Raw genomic sequence first — 13,615 nt, 5'->3', positions numbered from 1 at the left:
ATGGGTAGTTTGCAGTTTGTGATAAAACATGGTCAAGGTAAGGTTCAGTGAGAAAGTGACATTTCAGCAAAGAATTGAAAGAGGTGAGGGAGTGGGCCATGGGAAGATCTGGGGGGAGCCATACAGAATTCCCAAGGCAGAAGTGTACCTAACATGTTCAAAAAATAGCAAGACAGAGACACCTGGGTGGCTCAGTTAGTTGAGTGTCTGACTTTGGCTCATGTCATGATCTCGGAGTACTGGGATCAAGCCCTGAGTCAGTCTCCCTGTTCTGTGGAAATCTGCTTCTCCCTCGCTCTCTCCCACCCCCCAGCTTATGCCCCCTCCCCTCTTTCCCCCTTCTCTCTCCCTTTTCTCTCCCCTCTCGCTCTGGAGAGCATGCACACAGGCGTGCCCCCCACAGTGACTTTTTTTTTTTTTTAAAGATTTTATTTATTTATTCATGAGAGACACATAGAGAAAGAGAGGCAGAGACACAGGATCAGGCCCATGCAGGGAGCCCGATGTGGGACTAGATCCTGGGTCTCCAAGATTAGGCCCTGGGCTGAAGGCAGCACTAAACTGCTGAGCCACCGGGGCTGCCCCCCACAGTGACTTTATTACAAGAAATAGGTGGGATCTGGGTGGCTTAGCCTGTTAAGCATCTGACTCCGGCTCAGGTCATGGTATCAGGGTCATGAAGTTGAGCCCCATCTGGCTCCGAGATGGGCTTAGAGGTTCTCTTTCTTTCTCTCCTTCTGCCCATCCCCCACCTAAAAGTATAAAATTAGAAAATAGAAAGAAATAGGCATACATAGGTGTCTTTAGGAGCCACATTTAAAAACCTTTACTGACTCATGTAAAGTAACCGATCTTTCCAATTTATCTTGTTGGGTGTGCGTATTCTATTATTATATTATGACTCGGTACTTCCTTATAAGACCATTATGGGACTTGAAAACAAATTTGGAAAACATCACATAACATAGTGTCCTTAATATAGCAAGCCTAGTTTCTGCCTCAGATTTGCAAAATGGTAAAACTGACACACAATCAGGATTACTAAATTACAGTGTTTTTAGATGCAAATTGATCTTGCACAAAACATCTTATTCTTTCTTCAATAACTGTTATGAAGTAAATATAATACTTAATGTTTCACACATATCTAGAAATATTAGTGCTTCTTTTTTGAAGTATAGGTACTTTTTAAAGATCTCTTTTTTTTAATCTTTTTTTTTTTTTAGATTTTTTAAAAAGTTGATTTATTCATGAGAGACAGAGAGGCATAGACATAGGTAGAGGGAGAATCAGGCTCCCCACAGGGAGCCCGATGCAGGACTTGACCTCAAGACCCTGGGCTCACGCCCTGAGCCACAGGTAGCCGCATCACTGGGCCACCCAGGCATCCCTTTTTTAAAGGTCTTTTAAAGTTTTCCAATCAGGACAGCCCCGGTGGCGCAGCGGTTTAGCGCCGCCTGCAGCCCGGGGTGTGATCCTGGAGACCTGGGATTGAGTCCGGCGTCGGGCTCCCTGCATGGAGCCTGCTTCTCCCTCTGCCTGTGTCTCTGCCTCTCTCTCTGTCTCTCATGAATAAATAAATAAAATCTTTTAAAAAAAAAAAAAAGTTTTCCAATCAGCACATTTTGTGGGAGCCTACTATGTGGGCATTATGTTCAGTGCTTATACATGCTCTCATTTTCATGCATGATCTTATAAAGTAGGTGCCATTATTCCCTTTTATACACATGAAAACTAAGAGAGTCGTGAAATGACTTGTCCAAGGTACTACCCTAGAAGTAGGTATTAGCAGAAGTAAAATTTGAGTTCAGGTCTCCAAAGAGAAACATCTTGGAGTAAAATAACCACATAAAAAAAATAATAACCACATACTTGTTTTTAAACTACACATTACTAAAAGGTGAAGAATAGCAATTCAAGTGAAGCAAACATGGTTTTTTATAATTCACGGTTTTTTTGAAATTCAAAACTAGAAAAAAACCCACAGAATGGGAGAAAATATTTGCAAATCACACCTGATAAGGTACTCCTATAGAATATACATAGAACTACAATTCAAAAAGCAAATAATCTAATTTTAAAATAGGTGACGGATCTGAATAGACATATCTCCAAAGATGTATAAGTGGCCTCAACATCATTATCATCAGAGAAATGCAAATACAATCCACAGTCAGATCCCACTTCGTATTCACTAGGATGGTTATGACCAAAAAGACATAATAAGTGGGAAGCATGTGGAGGAATTTAAGTTCTCCTATTCTGCTGGTAGGAATGTAAAAACAGTGCGGGCACCTTGGAAATTAGTCTGGTATTACTCAAAAGTTTGAAGTTACTATATGACCCAGCGATTCCACCCTTTAGACATATACTCAAGTAAAAACACGGCCACACAAAAACTTGCATGTGCATATTCATTGAATTATTAGTCATCATAGCCAAAAAGTAGGAACAAACCAAATGTCCCATTATCCCATTAACTGATTACTGGATAAACAAAATGTGGTATATCCACACAATCGAGTATTATCCAGCCATAGGAAGGAGTAAAATACCGATGCGTGCTGTGACGTGCGTAAACCTTGAAAACCTCTGCCAAGTGAAAGAAGGCAGACGTGATCCCATTTATATGAAATGTCAAGAATAGGCAAATTATAGAGATGGAAAGTGGGTTAGTGGTTGCCTAGAGGAGGGACTATTAATGGGCATAGAACTTCTTTTTGGGATGATGAACATATTCTAATACTGATTGAAGTGATAGTTGCACAGTTCGAATATACTGAGAACCACTGATTTATACACTTTAAATGGATGAATTGTATGTGCTGTTAAATGATACCTCGAACTGTACAGTGCCCACCCAATTTATTTTTCAAACAGCTACTAAATTATTAGGAATAAATACTTACTAGATTGGGCTTTTTTTTTTAAGATTTTATTTATTCATGAGAGACACACAGAGAGAGAGGCAGAGACACAGGCAGAGGGAGAAGCAGGCTCCGACATGGGACTCGATCCCAGGTCTCCAGGATGACACCCTGGGCTGAAGGCGGTGTTTAACCGCTGAGCCACCTGGGCTGCCCATAGATTGGGCTTTTTTTTTTTTTTTTAATATTAAATAAATTTGGGGGTTGTTCCAGAGAGCACAAGCAGGGGGTAGTGGCAGAGCGAGAAGGAGAAGTAGGCTCCAGGAGGCTCAATCCCAGGACTCTGAGATCATGACCTGAGCTCTAGACAGATGCTTAACCCACTGAACCACCCAGGCACCCCACTCCAACTGGACATTTAATAAACAGAACTGTTATGGGTCTGAGAACCTACAAACTTTGGGAGTCTGTGCTATAAGGCAATCTCCCTTGATTTCCAAGATATACCTGCATTTTTATCTCTATCTGAATCTATTCTCTTTTATTCTAGAATCAAAGAAAAAGGTCTTTTCAAAACTGATTTCTCCACCATGTTCTTTTAACAAGTTCCTCTTGTCTAATCTGACATGCTCCAGCAGTATCTTACCCTGTCTCCTGAGCAAGCTCTCACACTGCACTGCTACTACTGCCTCCCTCCATGCGGTATAAACTGTTACCTGAGCAAGAGCAGTAACAGCAAAGAGGGCCTGGGGGGTCAGTTCTGCCTGAGAGTTTGGCAGTGGTGCCAGCGGTCGTCAACAGAATTGCTCTCTCTAATTAAAAACGAAACACCTCTATGTATCACCCTTCTCCAGTCCCAGCCTTAGAACATCCACAGCCGTCTCCCATCCCTTCATATCAAGACAGCTCCATGTGTGCTGTTTTAATTATCTTAGACTCTAGGGATAAGACAGAAATGTGGGTTCCATACCATAGTAACGAAAGAAAAAATATAGGAAGAAAATGAAGGAATCTCTTGTCACAAAGGCTGTGACATTCCGTCACTCACAGGCACAGAACCAGTTGAATTATTACTTAGAGTATTCTTAGAACTGCACCCAAATTAGGACATCACTTTTTGTAGCTCCATCTTGTAGAGCTTTGCTTTTCATTGTTAAGCTTCTCGAGTTAGAGGTTCAGGGACAGGCTTTCTAGGCAGCCCAATAAACATTGTGGATTTTATCTCTTTAGAGATTAGGGCAAGGGCATTCAAGCTTAATAACCTCAATTACAGTTTCTAACTTCTTCTACCTGAGAACCTTAAACAGGAAAGAGAAAAGGAGATTGAACAAAAAGAGCTAGTATGCTCCGTGTAAAGAAAAAAATTAACATGCTCCTGCTTATACATTACTAGACATACTTCCCAGTCCCTCCCTGGAGAGCTGTTGTCAAAGTTTTGAGACTGTTGAGAAGCAACCAGTAAAAGTGAGTGATTTCTAGCCACAGGCTTCAGTGAAGTAGCAGTTGGGGGCTTCGAACAGAAAGGAAGATGTGTTTGTTAACTTCAAGTTCCATTTTAAGAGTTACTGTTGGGGGCAGCCCGGGTGGCTCAGCAGTTTAGCGCCGCCTTCAGCCCAGGGCGTGATCCTGGAGACCCAGGATCGAGTCCCATGTCAGGCTCCATGCAGGGAGTCTAGTCTCCCTCTGCCTTTCTCTCTCTCATGAATAAATAAATAAAATCTTAAAAAAAAAAAAAAGAGTTACTGTTGGGAAAGTAAAAACAGTTTATGATATTAAAAAGATCTAGCCTAGGATGGGGTAGGGAGTATTCTCTGAAAGATTATCTTAAAAGGAGAATGTTCCTATTAGGAACCCAGTCAGGCTGAGTTTATTGAAAGGAGGAACCAGTCTTTTTACTCTTTAGAATTGGAAGAATCCCTAGGATATCCTGAAGCATGTAGTAAATGCTCAATACATACTGAATTAAATTTCCAGTTTTCTCCCTTTCCTTCTTGCTGATAACTTTGTGGGTTTTTTCTCCTTTTCCTTCCTGGAGTTTCTCTTTCTGCATGCTCCCTCACTGAGCTATGGTACTTGTAGTCCCTCATACCTGTCACACCTGCGCTTCTGTGCCTTTGCACAAGCTAGATTCCCTCTCCCCTTGTGTTCACTGGAGGGACTAGACTGCTGCCTCACCCTTCAGACCTCACCTGCCACATTGCCTCTGCTTCACACACCCTGAACTCTGCCTCACTGTCCCTCAGATGCCAGCTGAAAGGCTCCAAGAACAGGACCCCCTCTTTTTGTTCAGCCTTTTGCTTCTAGGTTGGCGGCTGGCATTCTGTAGGTACACTATATATTTGCCAAATGAATGACCCACCTTAAACATTCTCTGACTTTTAGTACTTCGTGTTAATACTTTATTATGACATTTACTACATTGCTGTCTCATCTCACTAGATTGTTAGCTACACATGATTGCAGTTCACATACTTGAAAACATGTTCATTCATGCTTGCTTTTCTCCTACCTTACCCCTGAGGTTAAACTTCACTTTAGGGTCATAGCACTTGTACTTTCAAGTAGTTCTGCTTCTAGCCTTTTTTGGTGGGTGTGGTAGAGAGTAGTTGAGCCCCTTGTTTATTTTATGCATTTGACTTTCAAGTAAATATGTATTTGACATGCCTAACTTGGTCCAATTTCCTCCCCCCCCCCAAAAAAAAAAAAACCCAAAACAAATCTTTGTAGAATATTCTTTCTTTAGGGTCACATTTCAATTTTGTAAGATAGAATATTGAATTTGCTGGAGAATTTCACATAAGAATTATTAACTGTATATTCAGCTCCAGATCTGTTTATTGGGGTAAGAAAAGACTATGAAAGGTAATTGGTGCTCAGGACTGTTTTGTGGATTGAATATATACCCAAAAAAGAGTGTTGGACTTAAGGTCAAAAGACATGTCATGAATTCTACTCATGAGTCCATTATTTAATATTGTACTGGATGTGCTAGCCAGTACAGTAGGAAAAAGTTCAAAATGAAGTTACCATAATTTATGTAGAACTATATGTTGGGAAATGTAAGAGGATCAATTGAAAAAGTCTTAAGACAGAGTAATAGGGTAGCAATTCAAACTTTTTCATATGAAGTTTCATTCAAACTTTTTCAATTCAAACTTTTTTCATATAGTAACTACTTCAAATAAAACAAAAGTAAACATCACTCCTCTCACAATAACAAAAAAGAGGAATTAACTCACTCACAGTTGCTAGCACCTATCATGCAGGGGAGTGGAGGGCCTTTAACAGTGTGGGTGGTACTCCCTGGGGTTGAGCTACACAATGTCTCTGAATATACTTAGAAAGTTTCAGAAACTACTTGAAAAATACTACAAAACTCTATAAAGAAACTAAAATAATTAAATGAAATAACTTGTTTTGGGGTAAGAAGATAAAACACTGTGAAGATGTTAGTCCTTATTTGTTTCAAGTTTTTATATAAATTCTAGCTAACATATAGTGTAATATTGGTTTCAGGAATAGAATTCAGTGAACTTATAACACCCATCACAACAAGTGCCCTCCTTAATGTCCATCCCCATCTAACCCACCCCCCACCCACATCCCTCCAGCAACCCTCAGTGTGTTCTCTGTCATTAAGAGTCTCTTATGGTTTGCCTCCCTCTCTCTTTTTCTTTTTTTTCTTCCTTCCCCTATGTTCATCTACGCTGTTTCTTAAATTGCATATATGTGTGGAATCATACGGTATTTGTCTTTCTCTGACTTATTTTGCTTAGCGTAATACACTGTAGCTCCATTCATGTTATTGCAAATGGCAAGATTTCATTCTTTATTATGAATAAGTAATCCTCCATTGTGTGTGTATGTGTGTGGATACACACACACCACAACTTATTTATCTATTAAGTCAATGGACATTTGGACTCTTTCCTTATTTTAGCTATTGTGAACCTTTTTGCTTATAAACATCATGGTACATGTATCCCTTCAATCAGTGTTTTTGTATCCTTGGGGTAAATACCTAGTAGTACAATTGCTGGGTTGTAGGATAGTTCTATTTTTAACTTTTGAGGAAACTCCATACTGTTTTCTAGAGTGGCTGTACCAGCTTGCATTCCCACCAGCAGTGTAAGAGGTTTCCCCTTTCTCCACATCCTCACCAACACCTGTTGTTTCTTGTGTTGTTAATTTTAGTCATTCTGACAGGTGTGAGATGATATCTCATCATGGGTTTGGTTTGTATTTCTCTGATGATGAGTGATGTTGAACATCTTTTCATGTGTCTAGTAGCCATCTGTTTGTCATCTTTGGAAAAATGTCTATTCATGTCTTCTGCCCATTCCTTAATTGGATAATTTGTTTTTTGGGTATTGAGTTTGATAAGTTCTTTATAGATTTTGGATTCTAACCCTTTATCAGGTATGTCATTTGCAAATATCTTCTCCCATTCCATAGGCTGCCTTTTAGTTTTACCGATTGTTTCCTTTGCTGTGCAGAAGATTTTTATCTTTTTTTTTTAAGATTTTTATTTATTTATTCATGAGAACATAGAGAGATAGGCAGAGACTCAGGCAGAGGGAGAAGCAGGCTCCATGCAGGGAGCCTGACGTGGGACTCGATCCTGGGTCTCCAGGATTCCGCCTTGCGCCAAAGGCGGCGCTAAACCGCTGAGCCACCGGGGCTGCCCGAAGATTTTTATCTTGATGAAACCCCTAGTTCTTTTTTGCTTTTGTTTCCCTTGCCTGAGGAGACCTGTCTAGTTAAGAGATTACTATGGCCAATGTCAAAGGGGTTGCTGCCTGTGTTCTCTAGGATTTTGATGGTTTCCTATGTCACACTTAGGTCTTTAACCCATTTTAAGTTTATTTTTGTGCATGGTGTAAGAAAGGGGTCCAGTTTCATTCTTCTGCATGTTGCTGTCCAGTTTTCCCAACACCATTTGTTGAAGAGACTATCTTTTTTCCATTGGATATTCTTCCCTGCTTTGTCGACTATTAGGTGACCATATAGTTGTGGGAAAATGCCAGTTCTTTCTGAATTGAATTAATGTATAAATTGAATGCAATCCAAATCTAAACAGAATTTGCTTTAGAACTTGTCAAAACTGTTCTAAATTTCACTTGGCAGAATAAAATAAAATTGAGTCATGGAAAATTCTGAAAAAAAGAAAAGTAATGGTTGCCTCCCAGATATTAATATGTATTATAAAGCCTCCGTAACTAAAACATCAGTGCACTTATAATAGAGTACAGAATTAGACCACAATAAAAATGGACGTATGTTAGAGATAGCAGGGTTAATTTAATAAAAGGTATTGGAACAACCAACTAACTGTTTATAATAAAATGAATGCAGGTTCCTACTTCTCATTCCAAAATAAATTCCAGATGGATCAAAGATTTAAATATAAAAATTAACCATAAGAATGAGAAAAACTATTTGAATAAATATATTTGTGATCTTGAAATAGAGAAGACTTTTCTAAACATAGCCCTAAACAAATAATCCATAGGATATTTTTATTCTGTATCTTGCATACAAAATACCATTAAAAAAAAACAACAAACTTGGAAAAAATATTTGTAACACATATGGCAAATGCGTAGAATCCCTAAACTTGAAAATGCTTCTTTATATCAATTAGAAAGGAAACATAACCCAGTAGGAGAAAATAGGCAAAGGACATAAGCAATTCACAAAAGTTGCATTTATCAGACTTTTAGTTTGACTTCTGTGTTTCCTGTCATGCCTAGGAAGAACTTCCCCACTCCAAGATGCTCAACTTTTCTAATGAAAGATAGGCAAACTAAAACAATTTTTTACTATCACTTTGGAAAATATCAATTACCAATATATAATTGATCATAGTATTGCCACAGTTTCGTGTTTGTAAAAGTATTCTAAGAGGCATTGGTAGGAATGTAAATTGCCATTATTTGGAGGACAATTTGTGAATGACTGTCAAAATATTTATTGTAGATACATGATTTGAGTCAACAACTCCACTTCTTAGCAATTTATCTTCACAAATATATAATTTTTTTTAAGATTTTATTTGGGTGGCTCAGCGGTTGAGCGTCTGCCTTCGGCTCAGGGCGTGATCCCAGAATCCCAGGATCGAGTACCACATTGGGCTTCCTGCAGGGAGCCTGCTTCTCCATCTGCCCCTCTCCTCTCTCTCTCTCTCTCTCTCTCAGGAATAAATAAATCTTAAAAAAAAAAAAAAAGATTTTATTTATTTATTCATGAGAGACACAGAGAGAGGGGCAGAGACACAGGCAGGGAGAGAAGAGGCTCTCTCCATGGAGCCTGATGTGGGACTGGATCCGAGGACTCCGGGATCACGCCCTGAGTCGAAAGCAGACACTCAACTGCTGAGCCACCCAGGTGCCCCACAAACGTATCAAGTTTACATACAAAAGGATTTTCACTGAAGCATTGTTCTTAATAGTGAAAAATTGGAAATTACCTAAATACCCATCAAAAAAGAGTTAGATATATTATGGAAATTCCATTGGAATTAAAAAATAAATGCATAAGCCCATAAGTACTGATGTGGAAAGCTATCCAAACTATATTAAGTTAAAAAAACAAGTTGCAGATGAGTAAGTATAATATGGTTTCATTTCTGAAAAGTTAAAACTTGTGTATATAGTAGTTACTCCCTTATCCGTGGTTCTGCTTTCTGTGGTTTCAGTTACACATGGTTAACTGTGGTCCAGAAGCAGATGATCCTCCTTCTGACTATCATCAGGAGGTCAGTAGTCACCTCGTGCTGCATCACAATGCCTGTGTTATTCACCTCACTTCATCTCATCACATGGGAATTTTATCATCTCACATCTCACCCGAAAAGAGGAAGTGTTGAGTACGGTACAAGATCTTTTGAGACAGAGACCATATTCACTATGTTTTATTACAGTATTTCATTATAATTGCTCTGTTTTGTTATGTTAATTTCTTTTTGTGCCTGATTGGTAATAATTAAGCCTTATTTATCATAGGTACATATGTACAGGAAAAAACATATACACAGGGTTCAGTGCTCTTCATGGTTTCAGGCATCCGCTGGAGGTCTTAGAATGTATCTCGCTTGGATAAAGGGGGACGACTGTACCTATAGAGTTCTTTTAAGCCCTGAGGTGTTTTGTTTTATTAGATTTTATTTTTATTTGTGAGAGAGAGAGGGAGTGGGAAAAGAAGCAGAGGGAGAAGGACAGACAGACTCTGAGCTGAGTGGGGAGTCCGACACAGGGCTCCATCTAGGACCCTGAGATCACAACCTCAGCCGAAACCAAGAGTCAGATGCTTAATGGACTGAGCCACCCAGGCGCCCCAAGCCTGGAGTTTGAGAACTAACTTCATTCAGAGGATAGGGCAGCCCCTCACTTTTTAATTTTAGAGAATAACCTCTCTGAATCTATTTTCCTGTGCCAGAAATTAGAGTATTATATATATATGAAAGGGCTCAAAAGATAAGATGTATATAAAAGCTCTTTTTCAACAGTAGTCTGCTACATAAATACATGGTAATCAAAAGTGACTAAATGTAGATGACTTTCATAATTATCTATATTGGGCAGCCCTGGTGGCGCAACAGTTTAGCGCCGCCTGCAGCCAAGGGTGTGATCTTGGAGACCCAGGATCGAGTCCCACATTGGGCTCCCTGCATGGAGCCTGCTTCTCCCTCTGCCTGTGTCTCTGCCTCTCTCTGTGTGTCTCTCGTGAATAAATAAATAAAATCTTTAAAAAAAAGAAGAGGAGGAGGAGGAGAACAGTTCAGTGCTGTTACAAATGGACTGTGTCCCACCTAGGGGTATATTAATGTTCTAATCCCTGATCCTTCCTGTAAATATGATCTTATTTGGAAATATAGTCTTTGCAAATGTACATTAATTAAGATGATGTCATTGAGGCAGGCCTTGCTTGATCTAATATGACTGATGTCGTAATAAGAAGGAAACAGACCGCAAGACTCATGAGGGAGGAAGACCATGTAACATGAGGTAGTCTCTGCAGTGCCATAGCTGCATGCCACGGGACCCCCAGGCTTGCCAGCATACCACCAGGAGCTAGAAAGAGACTTAAGGGTTCTCTCCCTTTTCAAGTTCAGAGCATGGCTCTGCTAGCACCTTCATTTCAGACCTCTAGCTACAGAACTATGAGACATTATGTCTTGCTTTAGGGCACCTAGTTTGTGGTCATTTGTTATGGCAGACCTAGGAAATTAATGCAGATGCTATTGGCAAAAAGAATATCTTAAAAAAGAACTGAATTTTAGATATGCAAAATATGCCAATTGGGGAAAAAAAGTAAAATTACTATTTGCAAATGGTATTGTTTGCTTCGAAAAATGCAGTAGACGGAATGGAGAAAGATAACAATAAGATAATTCAGTAAAGTAGTTAGGTATAAGCTTACTGTACAAAAATCCATATATTTTATATGGACAAGCCACAGCTAGTTAGGAGATACATGCACGGCTCCGTGTACAATAGCTATGAATAAAGTAAAATACCAAGGAATACTTAATAAAAACTCTAAGATCAAAAAAAAAAAAAAACTCTAAGATCTTTTTTTCTTTTTAGGCTTATTGGAGTCTTTTTTAAAGACTTTTCTTTTTAAAGATTTTATTTATTTATTCATGAGAGACAGATAGAGGCAGAGATACAAGCGGAGGGAAAAGCAGGCTCCATGCAGGGAGCCCAATACAGGACTCGATCCCAGAACTCCGGGATCACACCCCGAGCCAAAGGCAGACGCTCAACTGCTGAGCTACCCAGGCATCCCTAAAGACATTTATTTTAGAAAGAGAGCCTGCACAGGCAGGATGGGGCAGGCTGAGAGGGAGAAGAGGGAAAGAATCTCCAGCAGCCTCCCCACAGAGCGTGACTCAGGGCTGAGATCATGACTTGAGCTGAAACCAAGGCAGATACTTAACTCACTGAGCCACCAGGCACCCCAGAACTATAAAATCTTCAGTGTAAAACCTTCTGGGGATCCCTGGGTGGCTCAGCGGTTTGGCGCCTGCCTTTGGCCCAGGGTGCGATCCTGGAGTCCCGGGATCGAGTCCCGCATCAGGCCCCCAGCATGGAGCCTGCTTCTCCTTCTGCCTGTGTTTCTGCCTCTCTCTCTCTCTATGTCTATCATGAACTTAAAAAAAAAAAAAAAAAAAAAAACTTCAAAATGTTACACAAGGACTCGGAAGGACAACTAAACAAGTGGAAAGGTACACCATGTTCTTGAATAGAAGGACTCAACATCAAAAATGTATTCTTTCTAAATTAACCTATAAATTTAATGTGACTCCATTAAATTCCAAACCGTGTTTGGAAACTAGACAAGATGATTTCAAAGTTCAAGTGGAAAAAGTGAAAAAGAGCCCTGAAAATTCTAAAAAGAATAAATGCGGAATTAGCTCTATCAAATATTAAAAGAGGGACCCCTGGGTGGCTCAGCGGTTTGGCGCCTGCCTTCAGCCCAGGGCGTAATCCTGGAGATCCAGGATCAAGTCCTGAGTCGGGCTCCCTGCGTGGAGCCTGCTTCTCCCTCTGCCTGTGTCTCTGCCTCTCTCTCTCTGAATCTCTCATTAATAAATAAATAAAATCTTTAAAAAAAATTAAAAGAGGAGACAAAGCTATAATAAACATAATAGTGTAGCATAGGCACACAAATAGGCAGGTCAACAGAACAAGAACTCCAGAAATAAACCCAAATATGCAAGAATTTTGTGATTTTTAAAATGTTATTTAAAATGTGTAAGTAAGGGGATCCCTGGGTGGCTCAGCGGTTTGGCACCTGCCTTTGGCCCAGGACGCGATCCTAGAGTCCCGGGATCGAGTCCTGTGTTGGGCTCCCTGCATGGAGCCTGCTTCTCCCTCCTCCTGTGTCTCTGCCTCTCTCTCTCTCTATGTCTATCATTCATTCATAAATAAGTAAATAAATAAATCTTTTAAAAATGTGTAAGTAAAAGATGAGTGTTCAACAAATAGGATTAGGACAACTGGGTAGCCATCTAGGGGAAAAATCCAAGTGAATGAAAAATTAAAATACAATAAAGAAAAATAGCAGTAAAAGGAGACATTTTTAATAATCTCAGAATGTCGAAGGTCTTTCTCAACAAAACAGAAGATGCAGAAGACATTTGACCACACTAAAGAATGTTTTCCCCTCCCAGTACTTCTAGATGCTATATAGTCCCAGGACAGCTGGGTGGCTCAGCAGTTAAAGTGTCTGCCTTTGGCTCAGGGCGTGGTCCTGAAATCCTGGGATTGAGTCACACATCAGGCTCCCCATAGGGAGCCTCCTTCTCCCTCTGCCTCTGTCTCTGCCTCTCTCTGTGTATCTCTCATGAATAAATAAAATCTGAAAAAAAAAAGATGCTGTAGTCCCTACTACTATAATGGCATTTTGATCCCCAAAATGCCTTTAAGACAAAACAGTAACAAGGGGTGCCTGGGTGGCCTAGTCATTTAAGCATATGACTCTTGATTTTGGCCCAGGTCATGATCTCAGGGTCCTGAGATCAAGCCCCACATGGGGCTTCATGCTGAATATGGACCCTGCTTGATACTCTCTCTCCCTCTGCTTCTTGTGCTTTCTCTCTCTCTCTCTAAATCTTTAAAAAATAAACAAGGAAATACATGTTTCAAGAAGGCAGTTTCCTTCCAGTTCTCCTCGTTTCTTCTTTTTTTTTTAAAGATTTTATTTATTCATAAGAGACATACAGAGAGAGGCAGAGACGTAGG

The sequence above is a fragment of the Canis lupus genome, chromosome 8 (assembly GCF_003254725.2).
Source record: "Canis lupus dingo isolate Sandy chromosome 8, ASM325472v2, whole genome shotgun sequence".
Lineage (NCBI taxonomy): Eukaryota > Metazoa > Chordata > Mammalia > Carnivora > Canidae > Canis > Canis lupus.
This window is presented reverse-complemented; position numbering follows the sequence as displayed.